Here is a 24,364-nt window from a genome sequence, read left to right on the forward strand (position 1 = left end):
AGACACATCTGAAAGAGGATTGTTATCCAAAATTTATAAAGAACTCTTAAAACAGCAGAGAAAATAAGCAACCTGATTTAAAAAATGGGCCAAAGACCTAAACAGAGAATACCAAAGAAGACATACAGATGGCAAATCAGCATACAAAAGATCTTCCGCGTCATGTATCATTAGGGAATCGCAAATTAAGACAATAATGAGATACCACGACATAGTTGTTAGAATGTCCAAAATCCAATACACAGTCAACACCAAATGCTGATGAGAATGTGGAGTAATGGGAACTCTCATTTATTGCTGATAGGGCTGCAAAATTGTATAGCTACTTTGGTAGATGGGCTGTCAATTTCTTATAAAACCAAACATACTCTTAGCATATGAGCCAGCAGTTGTGCTCCTTGATATTTACCCAAATGAATTGAAAAGTTATGTCTACAAAGAAACCTGCACATGGATGTCTACAGCACCTTTTTTCATAATTGCCAAAACGTGGAAGCAGCCAGGATGTCCTTCAGTAGGTGAATGGACAGACTATGGCATGTCCAGACACTAGAAAATTATTCAACACCAAACAAGAAAGAAACGGGTCTGGAAAAGCCTATATACTGTATGATTCCAACTATATGATATTCTGCAAAAGATAAAATTAAAGAGATAATAAAAAGACCCTTGGTTGCTAGGGGCTGGTGGGGGAAGTGGGAAGGGATGAATAGATGGAGTATGGAGGACTTTTATGTCAGTGAACATATTCTGTACCTTCCCATAACGATAGATACATGTCATTATAAATTTGTGCAAACCCATTGAATGTACAACATCAAGAGTAAACTCTAATGTAAACTATGGGTTTTGAGTGGTAATAAGGTGTCAGTAGAGGTTCAAGAATTACAACAAATGTACCAATGTGATATGGTATGTTGATAGTGAGGGAGGTTGTACATGTGTTAGGACAGGAGGTATGTGGTAAATCTCTATACCTTCCACTCAAAATAAAACTGCTCTAAAAAATAAAGTTGATTAGGAGTGGTAAAAGAAACAAAAATAATATATGATAAAATTACAGACCAGTTTCACTTATGAATACAAATATAAAAATCTTTCCAAAACTTTTACCAAGTAAAATCCAATAATATGTTAATATATCATGACCATTGGGATTTACCATAGTAAGGCAAGAAAGTTTTGCTATTAGGAAATGCACTAACATAATTCCCTGTTATCAGATTAAATTAAGTAAAAAGAAACCTCATGATCTTTTCAAAAGAAGCTGAAAAAATGTTAGACAAAATTCAATACCCATCTATGATAAAAAAAAATCTTTTAAGCTAAAGATAGGAAGAGATATCTTTGATAAAGTATAAGTTATATTCAAAGGCTGACAGCAAGCTTCATACTTAATGGTGAAATACTACCATGACAATCAGGAACAAAACATAGTTACCATCTGCACTAACATTTGCTTATACATAAACAAGAAAATGGAATAAAAAGTATAAATACAGGGAGAAGAAGCAACAAAACTGACATTATTTCCAGTGTAATGATCATCAAACTTAAAAATTTTAAAAATTAATCAGCATGAATTTTGTGCTGGCCATGCATTACTAACTTGTTTGCACAGAAAACCAACTGGTGTATTTAAAAATGAGTATTCAATTTATTAGGGTAAGAAACTTTAAAAGTTAGTTCTCTAACTTTGAGTTCAACCTACAAATCGTGTTTTTCTTTTTGTAAGTATTGTTAAATAAGAACAATCACCTTCACTTTTTAAAAAAATAACAATTGAGTAACTTAAATTTTATAGATTAATTTTTAAAATTTTTTTGTCATTTATTTATTTATTTCTGAGAGACAGAGAGAGACAGCACGAGCAGGAGAGGGTCAGAGAGAGAGGGAGATACAGAATCTGAAGCAGGCTCCAGGCTCTGAGCTAGCTGTCAGCACAGAGCCCGACACGGGGCTCCAACGAACCGTGAGATCATGACCTGAGCTGAAGCCGGATGCTTAACCGACTGTGCTGCCCAGGCTCCCCTAGATTAAATTTTTTAAAACATAGCTGTATTTACACCTTACACTCTCTTAAAGGAAATGAAATGCACTTATAACTTTGATAAATTAATTTTTTCCAAAGCCTGAAACATGCTTATTTTAATAAGCAAAACCTTCCTAAATATGTATACAACTTTTATAAACCTAATAAATTAAACCTCATTATAGCTATTATATAACATTCCAATACTGTTTGCAGATTTTGTCAAATTCTCTTTCTTATTTCAAAATGAATCTCTAATTTTAAAGTCCATTATTCAGCTACACATTTCAAATGGAAATCACAAGGCTAATCTGGCAGGAACCTAATGCCAGTTCAAAATCCAAATTTACCCAAATCAAATATAACACAAAAGTATCAATAATTTGAGTTTGGTTTTCTTTCGAATATATTAAATTCTAAACTCCTATGAGATTGGAAACACACTACCCCAAGGGGTCAGTTTTACCACGGCCAGCAAACTGGGTTTATCATCTCAAACAAGCATAGGTTAAGAGAAAGGAACCTGGGATCCGTCGATCTAGCGTGATTCTCCCTTCGTTACCAATAGACACCTTGAGCTCCTTTCATTGTTGCTACGACAACAGGGACTCCAAGTATAAACCCTTCCAATAGGAGTCATTTCTCTTCGGTTCAAGTTATAAAATACCCAATTCTTCCATCTGACTTAAGTCTACAACCTCCTACTGAGGTTGATGATAACTCTGTTCATCTAAACTCTTTATTGCCTGATTGAATTCTATACTTTACATATTCTTTCTCTCTGGTTGAATGTAAAATCTTACAGATATTTAAAGGACATGTGAATATATTTCACGCCTTTGGCTCTGAGGTTAAAATATCAGTCATACTAACAAGAAGAGTTCCAGAGTGGAGCAAAGAGAATTAACTAAAGGAATTTTAAACAAAATGGTTGGGTATATAAGACATTTGTAGTATCTCTACATCAGTAATTAGGAAATATAATAGCAAAAGGAACAAAAACCATAAAACACCAGAATAAATCTATCAAGAAATATGTAAAACCTATGTAAGTAATACATTAAAACTTTATTCACAGACATGGAAAAAGACCTCAGAAAATGAAGATGGAAATTCCGTTTTGGGATGAGAGAAAGTTTAACACTGTAATGTTGTCATATGGGCCACAAATTAATGAATTCAAATTTTTATGAAATTCAAAAAGTGATTTTCAGACCTATCAGATTTTTAAAAATGAATGATGAAAAATGAGGTGGAACTTGACTTATGCAATATCAAATTACTCTATAAAGCTATAGTAATTAAAGTAAAATACTGTTAGCTCTTATATGAAGAGAATGATTGAGATGAAGAAATGAATTGGAATTTAGTTTATAATTAAAATGGTATTCTTAATCAAAGAAGAAAGAATGAACTGTCAATAAATGGTGTTGGAACAGTTTGGAAAAATAAATAATAGATATCTACTTCACACTATGATAATTCCAAATGGATTAAAAACTTCAACTTGCAAAAACAAAATTGCAAGAGTATTAGAAGGTCTTGGGGTATTAGAAGGTATTGGGGTAAGTTCTTCCTAAGCAACACACAAAATCTAGAATTCGGCTTCTTTTTCCTCATAAAAATATAGTTTTCCTCAAAGACACCATTTAAAAAGTTAAAACACAAATAATAGAGTAAGGTAAAAAAAATTTGTCAAACATGTAACCAATAATTAGTGTCCACAAAATAAAAACATACTACCTCACAAATAAAAAAAATATGAACAACCCAATTAAAAATGGGGAAAAAATATGAATAGGTCATTAACAGCAGAAAAGTACAAATGGTCCACAAACTTTAAAAAACTGTTGAGCCTTGATCCTTATGAAGGAAATGCAAATACAAACAGCGCTGTGATGTCATTTTTTAACTCAGTGGATTGGGAAAAACTTGTAACTTGATAATATCCAGCATCAGCAAGTGTGGGGGGAAGTAAATGTCATCAGACACTCATGGTAGAAATGTAAATTGATATCTTTCTAGCAATATCTGTCTACATTTAAAATGGATCTTTGACGCAACAACTTCATTTCTAGGATTCTATGTAGAATAGATATTTGTGCCTGCAACAGAGATGTTAGAAAAATTACTCTATATCACTTTGATAACCATTTAAATACAACTTAAATGTCCATCAGTAGAAATGTGGTTGGATAAATTCTGAGGTATCGGTATTATGTGTACCCATTAAAAAGTAAAACATGTTTAGTCAAAACAAATACTACTGAATAACACATATATTATGAATGCATTAAAAGAGAAAAAAAAAGCCCCACCAAAATATACATGGTTACATGTCCCTAGATTTATCCCAATGTATAGAGAAAGGACTAGAAATTTATGGACCAAATTGCTGACTTTGGGTCACCTTTTGGGAGGGGAGTTGGAATATTGGAGGAGAAGGTTGTATTTATAGCTAGCTGGCTCCTGTAACTCAAAAGCTCTTTAGCTATCATAGTTTTTGGCTAAATCCTCAACAAAATAACCTCCTTGTGTCTCTAGGATTTTTTCATGGATCTATGTCTTAGCTCCATTAGCAATGCTACAAACAAGAGGGATCTGAAAGGGCACAAGCATTAGTAATTGCGTCCCCACCATGGGCAGGTTAGCTTTGGGAATTGCTGGGTTTTGGCTTATTTATTCATATATTCTTTGTTCTTTCATTCTGTAAATAGTGTGTTAATCAAGCTAGACTAATGAAGAGTAAACATGTATTCCGCAGAGCTGGGCTGGTCCTATTACCTCACTGATCACTCCAGGAAAAAAATACCCTGCAGTCACTTGTGTCATAATCATGGCTACAATTCAGTCATTAATTGTCCAGTCCTATGAAGCATCAAACTCTGCATTTGTGTGATGTTCAATGACCTCGCTTCTCCTGGTTGAATGTTGCTTCGGTTTGACCCTTCAGAGGGAAGAAAGATGCTATTCCTTTCTTCTTACCTGCCTAGTGTTTCTCCTCTCCCCACTTCCTATGCAGGAACTTTAGGCGGCAGTGGGATGATAGGGCACTTGGCGAGTTCTTACTTGGCTGCTGCTTTCATTAGCTGATGTAGCCATCTCTGGACCTTATAAGTTCTTCTGTGGGCTCCTCAGAGGCTCCCCTGCCGGGCCTCTTCAAGTTCAATTTTTTGATGTGGGCAGTGTCCTTTCTTTGGCTGGTCACTCTGCAGTCTCATTGGTCACTTGGCTTCTGCAACCTTCCACTTTTTTCTGACCTCTAGCAGGAGATTATTTAGAGAGGGCGGGGCCCTGTTTTTAATGACACCAGGACAACATTCTTCTGTGGGTTTCACACATTTGGGGTCTCTCACAGCACTGGCTTGCTTTTAGTACTCTGCTGTACTGTCTGTTAGCCAGCCTCTTGCTTTTTCTATCTCATGACCCAGAGAAACACACATAGGCTCTCCAGATGCTCCCTTTGGATCCCCTTTCCAGAACTGGGAGGAGGAGCAGGTAGTCCTCTATCTCTCCTCTGGGGGCAGGAGAGCTAAGTAGTGGGAGCTCCAGTCAGGATTGGACCCCAAGATATCCTCTTCTCGAAAACCCCACTATTTAATTTAATTTAATTTTGTTTTGTTTAAGTTTATTTATTTTGAGAGAGAGAAAGCATGCACAAGAGGGGTAGGAAAAGAGAGAGAGACAGAATCCCAAATAGGCTCCATGTCATCAGTGTAGAGCCCAATGCAGGGCTTGGACCCATGAACAGTGAGATCATGACCTGAGTTGAGATCATGAGTTGGATACTTAATAAACATTCACCCAAGTGACCCTTTAAAGCCCCACTTTAGGCACTTTCAAGTGATGGACTTTAACCCCAGTGAGTCAGACCCTCATGAAGGCCTTGTCTCTGCCCTTTTAAGTCCCCATCATGGGGGAACATATCCAGAGTTGAGAAATGAGTTCCTAACTTTCTTTAAGAGTTTACATCTTGGTCTGCACTTTCTACTGGGATGTCCTTTCTGTTCAATGTGGGTACCTCAGTAGAAAATTTCCAAGCAACATCCTATTTCCATTTATTTGCTTGTGTATTGCAGCAGACAATTATTGAGCACCTTCGATATGCAAGCCATAGCTACAGTGATGAATCATTTGAGAGCTTTTTTTTAATGTTTTATTTATTTTTGATACAGATAGAGACAGAGCATAGAGGGGGAGAGGCAGAGAGAGAAGGAGACACAGAACCGGAAGCAGGCTCCAGGCTCTGAGCTAGCTGTCAGCACAGAGCCTGACGCGGGGCTTGAACCCACAAACGTGAGATCTGACCTGAGCCGAAGTCGGAGGCTTAACCGACTGAGCCACCCAGGCGCCCCTCATTTGAGAGCTTTAACTTGAAAAAAATAGTTTATCTGTGTTTAGGGACCCAAGTTCAGAAATGTCATTGGTTCTTTCCCCCACAGTTGCTTTGTAGTGTTTTCTTGGAGCAATGGCTCTTGTACAACAAAATATGTTTGATTTAGCCATGATTGTAACATTTACTCCTGGACAAAGTAAGAAATGAAGAAAGAGCATCTTCTTTATAACATACACTAAGCTTGGGAATCATGGTAAAAATGATAGTTACTGACCAGCAACATCTATGGGATGGAGTTTTGTAGTGAGAAAAAATGGATTTGAATCCTGGTTTCACTATTGTGCAAGTGTGTTTATCTTTCTGAGTTTTATCAGTAGTGTGGTATGATGGTTAATTTTATGTACCAACTCGACTAGGCCACAGGGTGCCCAAACATTTGGTCAGACATTACTCTGGGTGTGTCTGTGAGGATGTTTCTTCAGGAGATTAACATTTGAATCCAGAGACCCAGTAAAGCAGATGTCCGTCCTTCCCGTGTGTTAATGATAGCAACACTACCCACTACCCAGCCTGCCTCAGTCACTGTGCCAGACACTGAGGGTGATGAACATTGACAAGCCCTCTTCCCTTGTGACTCATTCAGGGTGGTAGGGTGAGGGTCACAGAGAAAACCAAAACACAACCAACACAAGAGAGTAAATATCTGAATAGAAAACTAAGAAACTGCAGATGTGCTGCGAAGGAAATAAAAAGGTGATGAGAGAGAATGATGGGGCGTGGAGGGGACTTTAATAGGTGGTAAGGAAGGACACAAAGGGGAGGTAACATTTAACCTGAAACTGAGGATGGGAGAAGCCATTCAGACAGTAGAACATGGTCCCCGAGGCAGAAAGGAATTGGCTCATTCAGGGAACTGAGAGAAAACCAGCGAGTGAGGGACACCGCAGGGGAGGGAGTGAGGGCCAGCCGGTGAAGTGATAGAGAGATGGATAGGAGTCAAGTCATGCAGGGCCTTCAAAACCATAGGACAGAGTTCATTTTTTTTTCTAGATTTAAAGGGGAACCATTAAACGGATCTTAGGTTGGAGGGTAATGAGCCAAGTTCCATTTTAAGAAGATCTGGCTTTCCTGCTGCCACAGAGAGAATGGGTTAGAGGGGGGCCAAAGTGGAAGCAGGAAAATGTTGCATTGGTCTTGCTTCAACAGGCAAGATTTGATGGCGTTCCCGTTATGGCGGTGGTGATGGAACTGTGGAAGTGTAGCAAATTTATGGTATAACTCAAAGATAGAGTTAATAGTATTTGCTAATGGATTGGATGTGGGCTCAAGAATCTGGGAGAAAGGAAGGATCTTCTTGCTTTCCAGGTTTAGCAAGTGAGTGGGTGATGATGCCAGTGTCTCGGGGGGGCAATTCTGAGGACATGGTGCGGGGAGTGCAGCATTGAGGCCGAACTAGCAAGGGAATAGGAGTTTTGTGTTGGGTGTATTAAGTTTGATATTTCTGTAGAGATGTAAATAAGGCTATTAAACAAGTTAGCCTGAACCAGTGGTTCCCAAACTTCAGGGAGCCTCAGAAACACCTGCAGGGCTTGATAAAACAGATTGCTGGGCCCACCCCCAGAGTTTCTGGTTAAGAAGGCTTGGGTGGGGCCTGTAAATTTGCATTTCTAACAAGTTCCCAGGTGATGCTGCTGCTACTGGTCCAGGGTTCCCACTTGAAGAATCACTGGTCTAGACAGAGGATAATTCTAGGAGTCTGGAAGTCATCAGCATGAAGATAACATTTAAATCCATGGGGCTAGATGAGATTGCCTAATGAGACTGTGCAGAGAAATAAGAGAAGGAGGCCCTGGATTAAGTTTAGAGGGGGATTAGAGAAGAAAGATCAGAGTAAAGGCAGGATCAGAGAAGGAAAACCAAGAAAGCATGGAGTTTCAGACGCCAGAGGGGTTGAAGGTTTCAGGTCCAGATTGACGAACAGGACGACTCCTGTGAGAAACAGAATGAGAAGAGGGCAGTGAAGTGTCCATCGATTTATTGATAGTAGAACGACCGTCAAGGGCAAGTACTTTACAAATATCGTCTCACCGAATCCTTCACAAATCCCACCAAAGGAGTACAGTTTGTTGAATTTTATAGTTCAGAGAAGTGAGGCTCTGAGATTATATAGTTTGTTAGGGCCACAAAAGATCTACAACCCAGATTTCTTCTGCTCGCATCCTAGAGAATGCAATGCTTGCTGCATCCCCCTTCTTGCTGCTAAAATCTACAAGACAGACCAACCTTGGCAAAACCTTGAAGGAGGCATTCTGCTCACTCCTCCCCAAGGCACTCACTACCCTCTGGCTGCTCCCAGACAGTTGCAACAGCAAGTTCACCTGCTGCCCTGGTCAACTCCCTGTGCTTTCCATACTCAGAACCAACCTGGACTTCATTCCTTGGCAATGGCATAAACCTGTTTATTACCAAATGATAACAGATAAAAGTGGGTGCTAATTGGTGGTGTGCAGGAAAGGTTTCACAATCACCTTTCTCAAAGAGGGGGGAAATCTCTGATGTGCAGCATCGGGTGATTTCAAGGCACCACCGGCTGATTTCAGGCTCTCGGTGTGATGTGAGCATAGAATTAGGAAGAGATGCACATACTTGGCTCTCTCAAGCCCCTGGTAGCCAGCTCTAGCGCACTGCTCGAATGATTGAACCTGTTGATTTTCATGTCACATATTTCCATGCTACACACAGCCTTCTGAATACAGTATCATAACCACAAGCTGTGGGATCTTCAGGCCACCTGCCCAGCCAGTGGGGGGTGGTGTTCACAACAGGGAGGCCAGGGTGCAGCCTCTAACCCATGGCTCGAAGGCCGTCATCTACCCCCTCAGTGTCCAATTTAGCCCAAGAGCAGAGGGAATGTCAGTTTAAAAACTGGCATCCATATCCCTCTTTGGTTTCCAGGGCTCAAAAATGTTCTTTTATGAGGATTACAGCCTTGTTCTTCTTTGGTGTCAGAAGGCGTTTATGATGGCTGTAGCAGGAATGAGAATTTGGGTCTGGAATAAACCTTGCTGTTTCTTGCCAGGCTGCAAAGGCTTATGGGGGAGACCAGACATACAGCTTGTGAAAGCCCATATGCTTCTCTGTATCCAGAATCTGAGGAAGAGGACACGTCTTCACACCGGCAGGAATGGCAGCGGAGGGCTCAGTCCCTGGGCACTAGGGAATTTTAACTTCCTCCCTTCCTCGTGTCACTTCCATTCACTCTAACTTTTGCTGTACTTCTATTTCTAAAAGCACAGGTCGCAAACGTGGTCTCTGGGGAGCTGCATGATGTGATATTATGGCGGGTGGTGTTGCAATGTTACCGCACACCACTTAAGGGGAGGGAATGCAGCCGGTGGGGAGCAGGGACCAGCGGGAGGAAGCAGGGGCCTTAATGGAAAGAGGAGACGAGCAGCAAGAGCTGGAGCTTGGCGTTGCTGATGTACCAGGGAGAGGACACGGCTAGGAGGTGCATTGGAAGAGGTGTTTCTTCACGATCTGATTTTATGACTGCATGTTTCTCAAGCCGATACAGTTAGCTCAGGAACAAACGCTTCTAGGCTCAAGGTGGTTCTTCCGAACTGGTGGATAGAGAAGTCTGAGTATTACATTTCACTGCTTTTTAGGGAGCTGATCACATCGTCACTGGCCAAAGATAGTGGCATTGGCCAAAGAGGCTTCTAGAAAACACTTAACCATAAACTATCGTTGATTTTATACCAGCTGCCCAAAGCAGTGCTTCCCTTTCTGAGCAAATTCTAATTCTGGGACCAATTGTTTTATTATGCATAAATTACACAGACAGAAACCTCCATGGGCTGCCAGGGGTACTCACAGGAGGATACTTAAAAGTCACATACTCTCACTCAGTGCCTTAGCTGTAAGTTTGCTCACACATGCATACATGCAAATGTGTCAAAATAACACTAATATTTATAATAATACTTTACGATTCTACACCGCCTTTCATCTGTAGATCTTAGGGTACATTGCAAGCATTCATTAATTCTCCCAACACTTCTCTGAGGGAGGTAAATATTATTATCCTTCTCTTTACAGATGAAGTAATTGAGGCAGATAAGTGATTTGCCTGAGGCCAGTTTGGGAGCGTGGGTGGAAGGCTGAGAGTAAGAGCTCAGAGTTCCTAGAGATGTCCATTAGGGAAGAGGCCCAGGGGCCAAAACATGGGGGGCACTGCAGCCTGGTGGAGGGGGTCACTTTTTCCTGTGAAATCCATCGTCATGGTAGTGAAAGCTGCTTATTAAGCATCACCTATGTATTGAGTGCTTTGCATACGTTATTTCCTGTTCTCACACTAAAACGAGAATGATCCCCATGGCACAGAGGAGGAACAGATATTTGCAGTGGTGAAGTATCTTGTCCAAGATCTCATAACTAATAAGTGCCTGGGCTGGAATTCAAACCTAGATCTGTTTGCCTCCCAAGTCCATGTTCTGTCCCCCTAGTGCCTACCACATGCTCATTTGAAAATTGCAGGGAGGCACATTCTATTCTTCCAGGTCTGTTCCTTTAGACTTTGAGCCATTATTTGTTCTGTTTACCACCAGTTTCTTTGCATTTGACTAAGTTTTGAGACTGATGCTTATAGCGTGTCTGATCTGGACAAGACAAGTTTTCTAAGCACAGGAAAGAAGAGCCTCTGAGGTAAGAGGTTTCCATGATAAGTCAGAAGAGAAAACTTTAATTACGATTACTTTTTGCTTTATTTTGTGTTATTTCTGGTCAATATATCAGTTTGGCATCTTTCGACAGAAGAAGAAAATAGCCAGAGAGAGAGGGAAAGAGAATGAATATGAATTCTTTTGGGACACATAGTTTCTAACTGCACTGTCAGGAGAGGAGTCTATGAAAGAACCAAAGGACCTACATTCATAAGATGAACTAAATTTTACTCTAGTCTGGAGTCTGCTAAGTTCGGCTGCTCTCAGGACCTCAGCAGAGCCCCAAGACTTCCTAACTCAACTTACAGTCAGAATGGTATATCTTCTGTGCCAGGGCAGCTGTGCGGTCTGTGGGGTTGCCACAGGCTTTCTGGAAAGACCTGGGAGCATGTAGAACTGCCCACGTGGCAAGGAGCTCAGGAAATTGTGTACCTCAGAAACATACCCCACGGTATCTGCTAGTCAGTGAGCTCAACTTCGATAGATGCTTGTCCCTGGACAGGATTCAAAAGGACCAACCTGTGGCCACCATTGCCTGGTTGGGGATTGAGAGGGGACTGTCAGGGAGGGAGTTGAGGGAGAGGGAGGTCCCAGGATTCAACCAACCAGATAGAATCTGTACCCTTTGTATTTAGACTCTGAGAAGTCAGCTTTGTAGTATGATACACTTTGTAAGCAACATAAGGAAAATCAAGTTTGAGTCACAACTCATTTGAAATGTATTTTTCTTGGAGAAGTGAGAACCAGCTTATATAAAGTCAGTTATACAGGACTCTGAACCCAGCTGACCTGTGTGTTCTGTTTGAATTCTTTTTTCATTAGTTTAATAGTGATCCCAATGTCCCTTCCCAGCCACCCCCTCTCCTCACAATCTGTACCCAGTTTCTACCATGCTGTTTATATGCTTAAAAGCAAGACTTTAATGAAAATTACTAATTACAAATTCGGCTTAACTCCAACTCCTGTCACGCGTGTGCCTGTTTGCACACATGCCCAGCACACATACCTGAGATACACACAGGGCTAGAAGCACAGGGGCAAAGACGGGACCTGCAGGGTGTGCGTGGAGTAGGATGGCCAGTCCGCCGTTTGCTGGGGAACGAGAAGTTTCTTGGGCCAGGGGACTTCCAGTGCTAGAGCCAAGAGCACAGTGGGTAGACTGGGGTGAGCTGGTCACCCCTGGTTCATGAGGATGTTAAACTGAGAGTGAGCCAACCCCAATTTTTCAAACATCCAATTGATTGAAATGCACTATACTGTTAACAGACACTTCTTAGATAACAAACATAAGTCCACCTTCCACCAGCCCAGGGAGCAAATTAGCACCTACACCGTTTACAAGTAGCCACAAATATGAGAAAGACTTTAGCAAAAGTCCAACGTTACTTTTGGTCTACTTTGAAGTTACAGAATAAGGATTCTCCCGGTGGGGTTTTTTTTTCTCCCCGTATGAATGAGTGAAACAGAAAAAAATGCCCACAGTGTGCTCTGTCCAGCCGTATAAACACTTTTGGAAAGTGTTAAGTGGAGGGCAGGGCTGGTAATGGGACTGTAATGGTGATGGGCTGAACAGCAGAGCCTCCACCTGCTTTGAATGAGTGCAGGGAGCTCTGGGGAGCTCGGGGTCCAGTGGGGAGCAGCAGACGGGGCAATGTGCTCCCATAGCCGTGCTTAACCACATAATCATTAAAGAGCAGAAACCTCTCCTTGTAATCCTCTCCTATAGGACGGCAGGGAGTGTTAGCATATTTGAACTGCTTCACATTCCTTCTTGCCTACTTTTGAGAACATACTACATTTTAAAACTTGTTGGTTTCTTTCATGTTTTATTTGACCCTATGTAATTGCATTCCTGAAGGAATAACAGGCTCCCCTAGTGATTTACACCCTGTATTAAATGTCAGTTTTGAAGAGACACAGTTAACTGTTTGGTTTAACCTCTTGCCTTCCCTCTCTCTATTAGCTCAACACTGAATTTGATCTCCAGCTCTTAGGACTCTGGCAGGGGGCGGGGGTGGGCAGGGGGGACTACAAAGATAAAAAAAAGAAAAGAAAAGAGAGTTGAAGCAGCAGCAATGTTGAAGGGAGCTTCTTAGCTCCAGCCGCTCTTCCCTGTGTGTGGCCGGGCACCAGCTCAGAATACAAAAACATCCCTTTTCTTACGGTGATTTGTCCTGTTCACTTCTGTCCCAGCACAGTGGTGAGGACAGTGAACCAGAACCACGTCCTGGCCGAGCTGGTGTTCCGTGGCATACTGCTACCCCTGCTGCATCCCCGGGGACAGCAGCACCGGCCGTGAACTGTGGTCCTTCCTCCGCCCTGCACGGCCCCACGAGTCCGTGGAATGGATGGAAACCATGGAAGAAGACATCTTAGTAATGATCTAATTTCACTTTCCTTTGTTTTCTTTCATTTACATACTTAGCTGCTATGATGTTCTTGTTGGTTAAAATGCTTCCTTTGCCCTTGCAGATTCACTTAAAGTGTATTCAACAACTGCTTAGTCACCTGTTGTGAACTGTTAGGAAAATCTTTCAATCCAGCTGGATGTGATGGCGTATTCCCTTATGTCTCTGTGCGTGTGTGTGTTTAAAATCTAGAAGTAAATACATCCTGTGTTATCGCCTGACAGATACCTGAAAGATCAGTAGTACTTTCAGAAGCCTCAATAAAAAATATAGGACAAAAGAGATTTTATGCTGAAAAGGGTTGTCTGTGCAGAGCACAAACTAAATTCATCCTCTGCTCTGCTCTGAACGTCCCCCTCTCCCTGTTTTCTCCAGTGACCACATTCTACTGGACTTGATTGAAAGGACGACAGTGACAGTTGGAAGAGAAGGAAGGAGGCAATAATGACCACAGGGACAATGAGGCTCAATTCTCTGGGATACGAAGATGCGGCCTGCTGTCATCATGTCAGCACCTGAGACCTTAATCCCTGACTCCCACTTTGAGGCCACTTATAAGCCATTAGCTAAGCCATTTGACCTGGAACTCTTTGTCTACAGGGAAAAAATTCAGACTGACTTATAAGATGAGAAAGTTTGTTGGACTCTTTGTACATGTATTTATCTCAGTCTTATTCCCCAGGTTCTTTATGGTGTTTTATAAAATAGATAAGATAAAATAATGAAGAAATTGAGACAAAGAGGAAAAGACAGTAGGACAAGCAAAACAATCCGAGAAATGAGTGTGTGTGAATGACATTAGTCAACGGTAGAGCACACTTGTCCATTACCACTGCAAAAATGGAATATTTAAAAGACACAAGTGCTAAATGACATTACTGTCAGAAACCATTGAGAATGGCCAAATGTGTCTTGTGTCTCAGTAAAAGTGATTCAGGGGTGCCTGAGTGGCTGAGTCATTAAGCATCCGACTTTGGCTCAGGTCATGAATTCACGGTTTGTGAATTTGAGTCCCAAATCAAGTCTCACATCAGGTGAGCATGAGCCCTGCATTGGGTGAGCCCTGCTTCTCTCTCTCTCTGTCTCTCTCTCTTTCATTCTGCCCCTCCTGGGATTCTCTCCCTCTCTCTCTGCCCCTGGCTCGTTTGCACCCTCTCTCTCTTTCTCTCTCTCAAAAAAATGACTCATATTTTCTCATTATGGGGCCCTGCCCATAAGGGCCTTATCTCCCAAAAATGATACAAGAAAAAAACCTGAAGTTTATATTCCATTCCGAAATATATCTCTCCAATAGACAGCCTTCACACTCGATTATCATTGTTTCCCTTAGTGCATTACTATTATTAATATAATTATTGTGTTCATCTTTATTCTCTTTTTAAGATTTTAAAAAAGTAATCTCTACACCTAATCTGGGGCTCAAACCTACAACCTGAGATCAAGAGTCACCTATCCAATCAACTGAACCAGCCAGGCACCCCTGTTTTTGTCATTGTTCTTACTGTCATAATTCTGATGACTATCTTTTTTTTTTAATAGTTTATTGTCCAATTAGTTTCCATACAACACCCAGGGCTCTTCCCCACAAGTGCCCTCCTCCATCACCACCACCTCTTTCCCCTCTTCCCCTTCAACCCTCAGTTCGTTTTCAGTATTCAATAGTCTCTCAAGTTTTGCATCCCTTTCTCTCCCCAACTCTCTTTCCCCCTTCCCCTCCCCATGGTCCTCCATTAGGTTTCTCCTCTTCTCCTGTTAGACCTATGAGTGCAAACATATGGTATCTGTCCTTCTCCACCTGACTTATTTCACTCAGCATGACACCCTTGAGGTCCATCCACTTTCCTACAAATGGCCAGATTTCATTCTTTCTCATTGCCATGTAGTACTCCATTGTATATATATACCATATCTTCTTGATCCACTCATCAGGTGATGGACATTTAGGCTCTTTCCATGTTTTGGCTATTGTTGACAGTGCTGCTATGGACATTGGGGTACATGTGCTCCTGTGCATCTGATGACTATCTTATAACATTTATAAAACTAAGAAGTTTGTGGGCCAAATATAAGATGATAACCATATTTTATAAAGTTGCAGAAAGAGCCCAGGACAATGATTTCAGTGTCTTTTTATTTGAATTACCTCAGCATAGAAAGAGACCACAGTAAAGTCTTCCTTGCTATCACGCACATTAACGAAGAATTCTTGCCAGAACAAAACACAATGTGTCTGATGACTTTCAGATTTTCATCAGAAAACAAAACAAAAACCAAAAAACAATCATGACCATTTTATAAATGTGTGCTCTAAGAAACAATCCCCGGAAACTTGAGGGAACCTACATCCATCACCAATAATCCCCACACCCTTCTTTGAAATCCTCTGACCTCAAAAAACGCCATTCTAAATTAGTATCATGCACAGCCAACCACTGAAACCAAGCAGGCTTCAATGTAGGAAACTACCCAAATGGCTGACATTGTGCACTGTGGAGGTGTTAAGATCTGGGCTCAAATCCTGTCTCCTGCACTTCCCTGTCTGTGGGGGCAGGTTACTTAACCTGCTCGAGCTTCAGGTTCCTTACAGTAAAAATGGGGCTAAAAGGAGTCACTGAAGCTCATAAAGCTGTTGTAGGGATTCAGTAAGATAATGCATAGTAAGAGATTTAAGGTGTGTGTGTGTGAGTGTGTGTGTGTGTGTGTGTGTGTGTGTGTGTGTGTAGAATGAGAAATGAAAAAATATTGAATATGTTGATAAACTCTATCTTTTCATGTGTATTAGAAGATTTTGTATGTTTTTGGGGAAACCTTGGTACCTCACATAATGATTTATTTCATGATATTGTAGGCCTCCTAATCAATGCCAGTGTTTCCATTTCTCTGGCCCCTGACCCTTGGAATGTGAAGCAGAAATAAAAGTACATATTAAGTACCCTGAGCAAGTTTGATATTACAGTACTGACTCCTTTGTAAGGTGGGCACTCATTTATTTCCATTCTGAAACTTCAAGTTGTTAGATACTGGATTTTCTTAGAGTGGTTTTCATAGGGCAAGGTTTACAGTTTGCAAAACTGATAAAAGAGATATTTTTATCTTCTTGTTTTAATTTGCATTTCTCTCATCACTGGCATGGTTGAGCATCACTTGATGTGTTTGAATGATCTGTTTCCATGCTTTGCCCACTCTTTCACTGGATAGTTTGTCCTTTTAATTATTACTGTTTACAAAGATTCTTTATTTTTATTGTTTGCTAGAGTTCTTTATATCTATTGTTTATAAGAATTTTCTTTATGTTAATACTATCCTTAGAGAATCATATACATATCTCTTATTTTATATAAGGATATATCTTATAAAAATAATTACATTAATTGCAGAAAATGCAAATAGACAAAAGAATCTTTTTTTTCCCAAGTCCACATCAAGAGACATCTTGGAGCACCTGGGTGGCTCAGTCAGTTAACTGTCTGACTCAACTTCGGCTCAGGTCATAATCTCCCAGTTTGTGAGTCTGAGCCCCACATGGGATTCTGTCCCTCTCTCTCTGCCCCTCCTCCACTTGCTCTCTGACTCTCTCCCAAAATAAATTTTAAAAATTAAAAAAAAAACTTAAATTGGCATCTGGGTGGCTCAGTCAGTTAAGCCTCTGACTTTGGCTCAGGTCATGATCTCACATTCATGGGTTTGAGCCCCACATCAGGCTCTGTGCTGACAGCTCAGAGCCTGCAGCCTGCTTCTGATTCTGTTTCCCTGTCTCTCTGCCCTTCCCCCCTCATTCTCTGTTTTTCTCTCTCTGTCTCAAAAATAAATAAAACATATTTAAAATTTTTATAAAAAAAGAAAATTTTTAAAAAAGAAACATCTTGGTAACTATTCTTTTTAGTCTTTTGTCTATGTGTGTATATGTATATATTTTTAAATGTATGTTACACATATTATTTTATAATCTGACTTTCCCCCTTATCTCTGTATCTTGCACATATTTCTATGTCACTAAATACTTTCTTACAAGATAATTTTAGTTTCTAGATAGAATTCTATTATATGTCTATATCATAATCTATTTAATAATCTATTATCAGACAACTTTTTGCAGTTATTCTAAAAAACAAACTTGACACACATATAATTACTTATCTGATATATATATATATATGTGTATGTGTGTATATATATATATATTCTTTCCTGGTAGACTGGTGCCTTTTAAACCTTCCTTATTGCAGCTCCCAGTGAGTACACAGTACTCTGATTCAACGTTCACCGGTGCACATATGCTTGCACTCACACATACAAGTGAAAACATGTTGTGAAACAAAATTCACTTTCTGCTCATTTCTATTCTTTTATGCATCATTTTATTAAAGAAATTCTGGTCCCAATCCAGTAAATGTATCTCATGACTCATGGGTGAGTTTTTACCCTCCATTTGGAGAGGGAGGAGGGGCAGTGATTGGCCCACAGGAGGCATTAGTTTGTGTTGCATGAACAGCCTCATAGCTACATCTTTGTGTGTATTCAAGCTGACCGCTCAGTGTATTAGGGTTCTCCAGGGAAGCAGAACCAATAGGAGAATATATACAGTTGATACTTGAACAATATAGGGGTCAGGTGCTGACCCCCACATAGTAAAATATCTATACATAACTCCCCCAAAACTTAACTACCGATAGTCTACTATCGACCCAAAGCCTTACTGGTCACGTAACAGTTGATTAACACATATTTTGTGTGCTTTATGTATTATATACAGTGTTCTTACAATAAAGTAAGCTAGAGAAAAGAGAATACTATGAAGAAAATCATAAAAAGGAGAACATATATTTACAGTCCTGTGTTATATTTATAGGAAAAAGTGTGCATGTAGGTGGACCCGCACAGTTCAAGCCCATGTTGTTCCAGTGTCCGCTCTATATCTGCTATTGGTTTTATATATATATATAATATATACAAGGAGATTTGTTATGAGGAGCTGGCTAACGCAGCTGTAGAGGCTGAGCGTCCCACTGGCTGCCGTCCGCAAGCGGCACACCTAGGAGAGCCGGTGGTGTAGTCAGTCAGATTCCGAAGGCCTGGGAGCCGGGGGAGCCTCTTTGTCCAAAGGCAGGAAAAGCTTAGTGAGTGAGGCAGAAAAGAAGAAGCAGGGGGAGGGGAGAATTGCTCCTTCCTCTGCCTTGTGTTCCAGGCAGGCCTTCAGCAAACTGTACATGCCCACCTACTTGCCCACGTAGGGGAGACAGTCTATCTTACGAGATCTACTGATTCAAATGCTAATCTTCTCCTGAAACCCCCTCATGGACACACCCAGAAGCAGTGTTTCATCTGGGCACCCTGTGGTCAGTCAGGTTGACACATGCATGAAATTAACCATCACAGGTAGGATAGTATATATAGTTAGCTCCCAGGACTCCATTCAGACAGCATGGGTTTAAATGCTGGCTCTGCCACATGCCAGCTGATGGCCATGGACAAGCGACCTAACCTCTCTGTGTCTCATTTTCCTTACCTGTAAAAATAATAGTGCCTGTTTCAAAAGGTTGTTATGAAGATTAAATGAGTTAATTTTTAGTATTCAAAACAGTACCTGCCATACAGTAACCTATATGTTTTTATTAAATAAATAAATAGGAGAGGCATCTGGGTGGCTCAGTCAGTTAAGCATCAAACTTTGGCTCAGGCCATGGTCTCATGGTTCATGAGTTTGAGCCTCGCATCAGGCTCTCTGCTGTCAGCACAGAGCCCACTTCAGATCTTCTGTCTCCCTCTCTCTCTGCCCCTTTACTGCTCGTGCATGCTCGCTCATGCTCTCTCTCAATAATAAATAAGCATTAACAAAAAGTTAAATAAATAAATAGGGAATTCGTGGAAGCTGTATGGTTGAATCAAAGGGTATGTAAAAACATAAGACTTTTAAAATATACTGGCTACCTACTGATAGAGATATACTGATATGGGCATCCTTAGCTCTTCCACCGCTTCTGAAGACTGAACCAACTTTTATTCCCACAGGCCATAACAGACCTGTAGAAGTCGTGTACTAGGTGTTGCTCACTGCTCTTCACTTTCCTGAGGATGTGTTGGGTTGATAAGAGTTAGCCGGGTGGTTGACTCTTTCAAGTAGTGGGAGAAGGGAAGCAGCAGCCAGTCACTCGCAGATGGAGCCCCCAAGGGGATGCCCACTCACACTTGGCAGAACTCTCTCTTGGCAGGATCAGGATAGGCAAAGCCCCAGGGATACTCTGCAGCGTGGACAGGAGGATCTAGCAGATGGGACGACTCCCAGGCCAACATTCCTCCCGAGGGCACGTATTTCCCACCACTACCCTTGCCACACTGCTACTTCCTTCCAGCTCTAAAACCCTGACTCAAATCTGCAAGGAAGCACCTAAATCTTATTTAGTCTGTGGGAGGTATATTTTCCCAACTGCTGAGTTGTTTTATGAAAACTGGGTGCCCACCTAAAGTGCACACATGTGCACACACATGCATGGACACACGTGCACACACACACACGCATGCATGCATGCCAGAGATGATAGCTTTCTGTTTTAGCATTTGGGGAAATGCACACATAACTCTAGCCCCATCTTGCCTACAAAGTCTTCCCTAACAACTGCAGCTTAGGTAGACTGCTCCCACACCAGTTCTAGGCACTCAGTATTCAGTACTTAGTTACATGCTGTCTGATCCTGGAACTGTCTCGGGACGGTGGTTGGTTCCCCCAACCACAGTGTAACTTGTTTGAAATAAACCACCATGTCTTCTATTTCTTTTCGACCTCTCACTGGCTTGGTTTATAGTAAGTTGTTAGTAAATAGTCAATGATTGATTGATCCAGGTGTGAACTGCATGGAATTTGCACTGAAATGAAATTACATTAAGAAAGATAAGTTTTCGGGGGACTTACCGACCAGTTGAGCACCCAACTTTGGCTCAGGTCATGATCTCACAGTTAGTGAGTTTAAGACCTGTGACAGATCAGAGCATGAAACCTGCTTCAGATTCTGTGTCTCCCTCTCTCTCTGCTCCTCCCTCATTTCTGCTCTGTCTCTCTCAAAAATAAATATACATTAAAATATATATATTTAAAAAAGATAAGTTTTCCAACTTGCACAAACTAAACCTGGATCAAATATTAAAATTAAACTATTGGAATAAAATATGGCTGAATTTATTTATAATTATGGAATGAATGAAATAAACCCAGCCTTTCTAGATAGGACACAAGCCCAGAAGCCATGAAAGGAAGAAAAGATAGATACATTTATAACATAAAAAATATTTTGAGTTTCTCTATGGTAAAGACATTTTTAATTTATGAGAAATTTGTACAAGTCAAGAAGATGATGAACAACTTTCCATCCAACCCCCAAATTGTAAGGGGGTAGAAAATGGCCATATTTTCCCCTTCTGACCTTTGTTCTTTACTCATCCACAAGCCTATTTCACCTCAGCTAGAATCTGGATCTTGCTCCCACTTCAAACTCTGTCTTCATAGGTCTGTGTTCCTCCTTTCTCCCTCTCTCTCTATTTTCTTTTACACTCTGATCCTTGAATATGCAAAAAGTGAGGGACTTCGTGGTGGTGCTATAGGGAAATAACTTTCTTTGAACTTGCAGCTGTTGGCAGAACTATTAGACAAGTGACTCTCAATGGGCACCCAGCCACTTAGGATGTCAGAGTAGCAATTATTATATGGTTGTCAGAGGCTACTGCTATCTGAAATGAGGGTGGCTAACCTTTCCCGAGTGGCCTGCTTTACCCTGAAGTCAGTGTATTAGGTGTTCCATCGAGACTTTTACTATAAAACTAAAATCTTGGGAAACTTGGAACATCAGAAATTTCATGCAACACCTCGTTTTAGGGTGAAGAACTGAAGGAGAAAATCATGTGTCACTTTTTAATTGTGCGTTTGCTTTCTAGGTCTGATTTTATTCAGAACAACAAAATTAAACCAGCAATGTATTTTTTTTCCTTAGTGTGAAGAGAAAGTAAGTCTCACTAATGTTGCCAAACAACTGAAAAATGGCTACTGTTTAGAGAGAAGATGCTCAAGGCAGAGGAGGAGGTAAGGTGAATAGATGAGCTGGTTCGATGGTATTTTTGAGCATATCAGTAAAGAAGGCGACGTGTAAATAAGGAAGTAACTGAAATTGATCTAAGTTCATTTTAGCTTCTTTGGGAACACATTAAAAAGTATCATTGTTTATCAGGCGGAAAAGAAAAGTCGATAGTGAAAGAGAAGCTTATCTTTTGTAGAGTATAAACTATTACAATGAAGAAAGAGGAATTAAAACTATCTTGTTAGAGTACCTTTAGAAATGCCCAAGACTTGACATTCTGATTATTTCAAAGAGCACTGAAAAGACACAAATATACAAGAAAGGATGCCTTTTTGTTCTTTAGGTTTCCTTTAACATATTCTGGAAATGAAGTGTTCTCATTTTTATCTGGGAAATTTGGAAAAGAGGGTTGTGTTTTTGTTTTTTTTTTCATTGTAAATATCACTTCTTTCCATGCACCTTTATGCAAGATGAAAGGCAATGTTTATATATAACATTTCGTTCAAGGATATGGAAGATTTTTTTAACTTCATTTGTTTATTTTTAGAGAGAGAGTATGCATAAGTAGGAGAGACAGAGTGAGACAGAGAGAAAGAATCCCACACAGACTCTGCACTGTCAGCATGGAGCCTGACATGGGGCTCAAACCCATAAACCAAGACCTGAGCCAAAATCAAGAGCTGGACACTCTACTGACTGAGCCACCAAGGTACCCCTGGATATGGAAGAATTAAAAATAATGGAATTCCAAGGCACCTGAGTGGCTTAGTCAGTTAAACATCCGACTTCAGCTCAGGTCATGATCTCATGGTTCACTAGTTCGAGCCCCGAGTCAGGTTCTGTGCTGACAGCTCAGGGCCTGGAGCCTGCTTCAGATTCTATGTCTCCACCCCCTCTGCCCCTCCCCTGCTCGTGCTCTGTCTCTAAAAATATTAAAAAATAATAGAATTCCAGTTTGCTAAAGGAAGAGACATAAGCATGACAAGTCATCTGATGAGTCTCAGGGAGAATGCAGGAATAACCCTATTAAATCCGAGGCAGTTTCTTGGCTGCCAGAGTGAGTTTCTAGGCCACAGGTCAGCTCATTAACAGTTGTCTCTAAAGGATTCTATTCAATATGGCTAATATAGTACTCCATTATTTTTACTATTTGGAAAGTAAACATATCAATATTGAGAAATATGATCCATCTTCTCTATTTGAAAGTATTAAAAATACTTCCATAGGGCATTATGTCAGTTGGGAGAACAGCGGGGTTCCTTTGCCGGTGATATAAATATCTTGAAGACATGGGTTTTACTGAATCACTAAAAGAGACAAATACATGAAAGGAAAAAATGAAATATAAGCCAAATAGAGATGCATTCGTGGAGGACTGGATACATTTAATGGTGTTTTTTGCTTTAAAAAGTTTTACTGAGAGGAGTCATATAAGTCTGTTTTGACTGACCCAGGAGGGTATCATAGTTTGAGTGAGACTTCCGAGCCGGGCAGAAGACTAAGGGAGGAGTAGTCGGTGGATTCTTTGGGATTCATGACCGTTACATGCTTTGTGACTCTGACTTTTTAAGTATAAAAAGTTTTTAAGTGTTTATTTATATATTTATTTTGATGTTTATTTTTAATGTTCATTTTTGTGTTTTTTTTTAATGTTTATTTATTTATTTGGGGAGTGGAGGGGGAGCAGACAGGAGAGAGAGAATCCCAAGTAGGCCCCACACCATCAGCACCAATGTGGTGCTTCATCCCATGGACTGTGAGATCATGACCTGAGCTGAAGTCAAAAGCGGGAGGCCTAACTGACTCGAGCCACCCAGGTGCTCTGGAAGACGAGTCTTTTCTGAATATAAGCAATTGTTGCTTGAAACATCCCTCTCTCTCTCTCTCCTGAAGATAGTTTTGATATTGGTGTCAATATTATCTCATGGACAAATTTGCCTTGGTGATGCCTGGGACAGCTCTCTCTTACAGCACGAAAGGAGATACATACAACCTGGTATGCTGGGCATTTACACGAAACATCTGCGCTTCCTTTGCCATTGTAGAGGCCACAGTGGTGTCTTACTGAAGTATAAGGCTAGGCAGGTGGCAAATTTGAAAGCTAGACCTGGGTATGACCTGGATCTGGAGCTGCTGAGACAAAAAGCTTAAGAGGACAAGAATTTCCATTGCCCTGTTCAAGAAGCTCAAGTCAAATCTGATATGTCTGCTATTTGGCCTACATACCAAGATCTATGGTTACATCAACATTCTTGTTGACAACATTCACTACTTACCCTAGGGCAGGTGTTCCTCACCAGGGGTCTAGAGATTCTTAGGGATTCTGCAGATTCCCTGAAATTATATGCAAAATTTCATGTGTAGATGAGCATATGTGTTTTTCTGGGTATTGTTCATCAAATTCTCAGAGGGGTTGTGGTCCCAAAACAAAAATAAGAACTGCCTTTCTAGAAGGGAAAATTTCTCCAGGATTTTCCAAATGAACAAAATTCAGTAACTTCAGGCTACTTTTTGCAGAAGATTTAAGTTGAACGAGTAACAACTTCACTGTATTTTCCTTTCTGTATAATTTTTATTGCATAAAAATACAGAACAGTATTTTTGTTCATCCAGATTTAATCTTCCTTTTTTTTTTTTTAAAGTGTGTGTTAGTTTATTGGTCACAAATGAAATGCATATTTAGAAATTCTATTCAAGGGGTGCCTAGGTGGCTCAGTCTGTTAAGCATCAGACTTTGGCTCAGGTCATGATCTCACGATTCATGAGTTCAAGCCCCACATTGGGCTCTGTGCTATCAGCTCAGA

The 24,364-nt window shown here is 40.6% G+C and overlaps 1 long non-coding RNA gene across 2 annotated transcripts in view; it reads left to right on the top strand.

Annotated features, from left to right (window-relative positions):
• The window catches only part of LOC115302443, a 154,063-nt gene that overhangs the window by 113,991 nt on the left and 15,708 nt on the right, over positions 1 to 24,364 (top strand). For both annotated transcript variants that reach the window (XR_003913461.1, XR_003913462.1), the window contains exon 3: positions 21,477 to 21,565. This is a non-coding gene — a long non-coding RNA (uncharacterized LOC115302443). The remainder of the gene's footprint in view (positions 1 to 21,476; positions 21,566 to 24,364) is intronic.

Source organism: Suricata suricatta, chromosome 9, assembly GCF_006229205.1.
Source record: "Suricata suricatta isolate VVHF042 chromosome 9, meerkat_22Aug2017_6uvM2_HiC, whole genome shotgun sequence".
Taxonomy (NCBI): Eukaryota; Metazoa; Chordata; class Mammalia; order Carnivora; family Herpestidae; genus Suricata; species Suricata suricatta.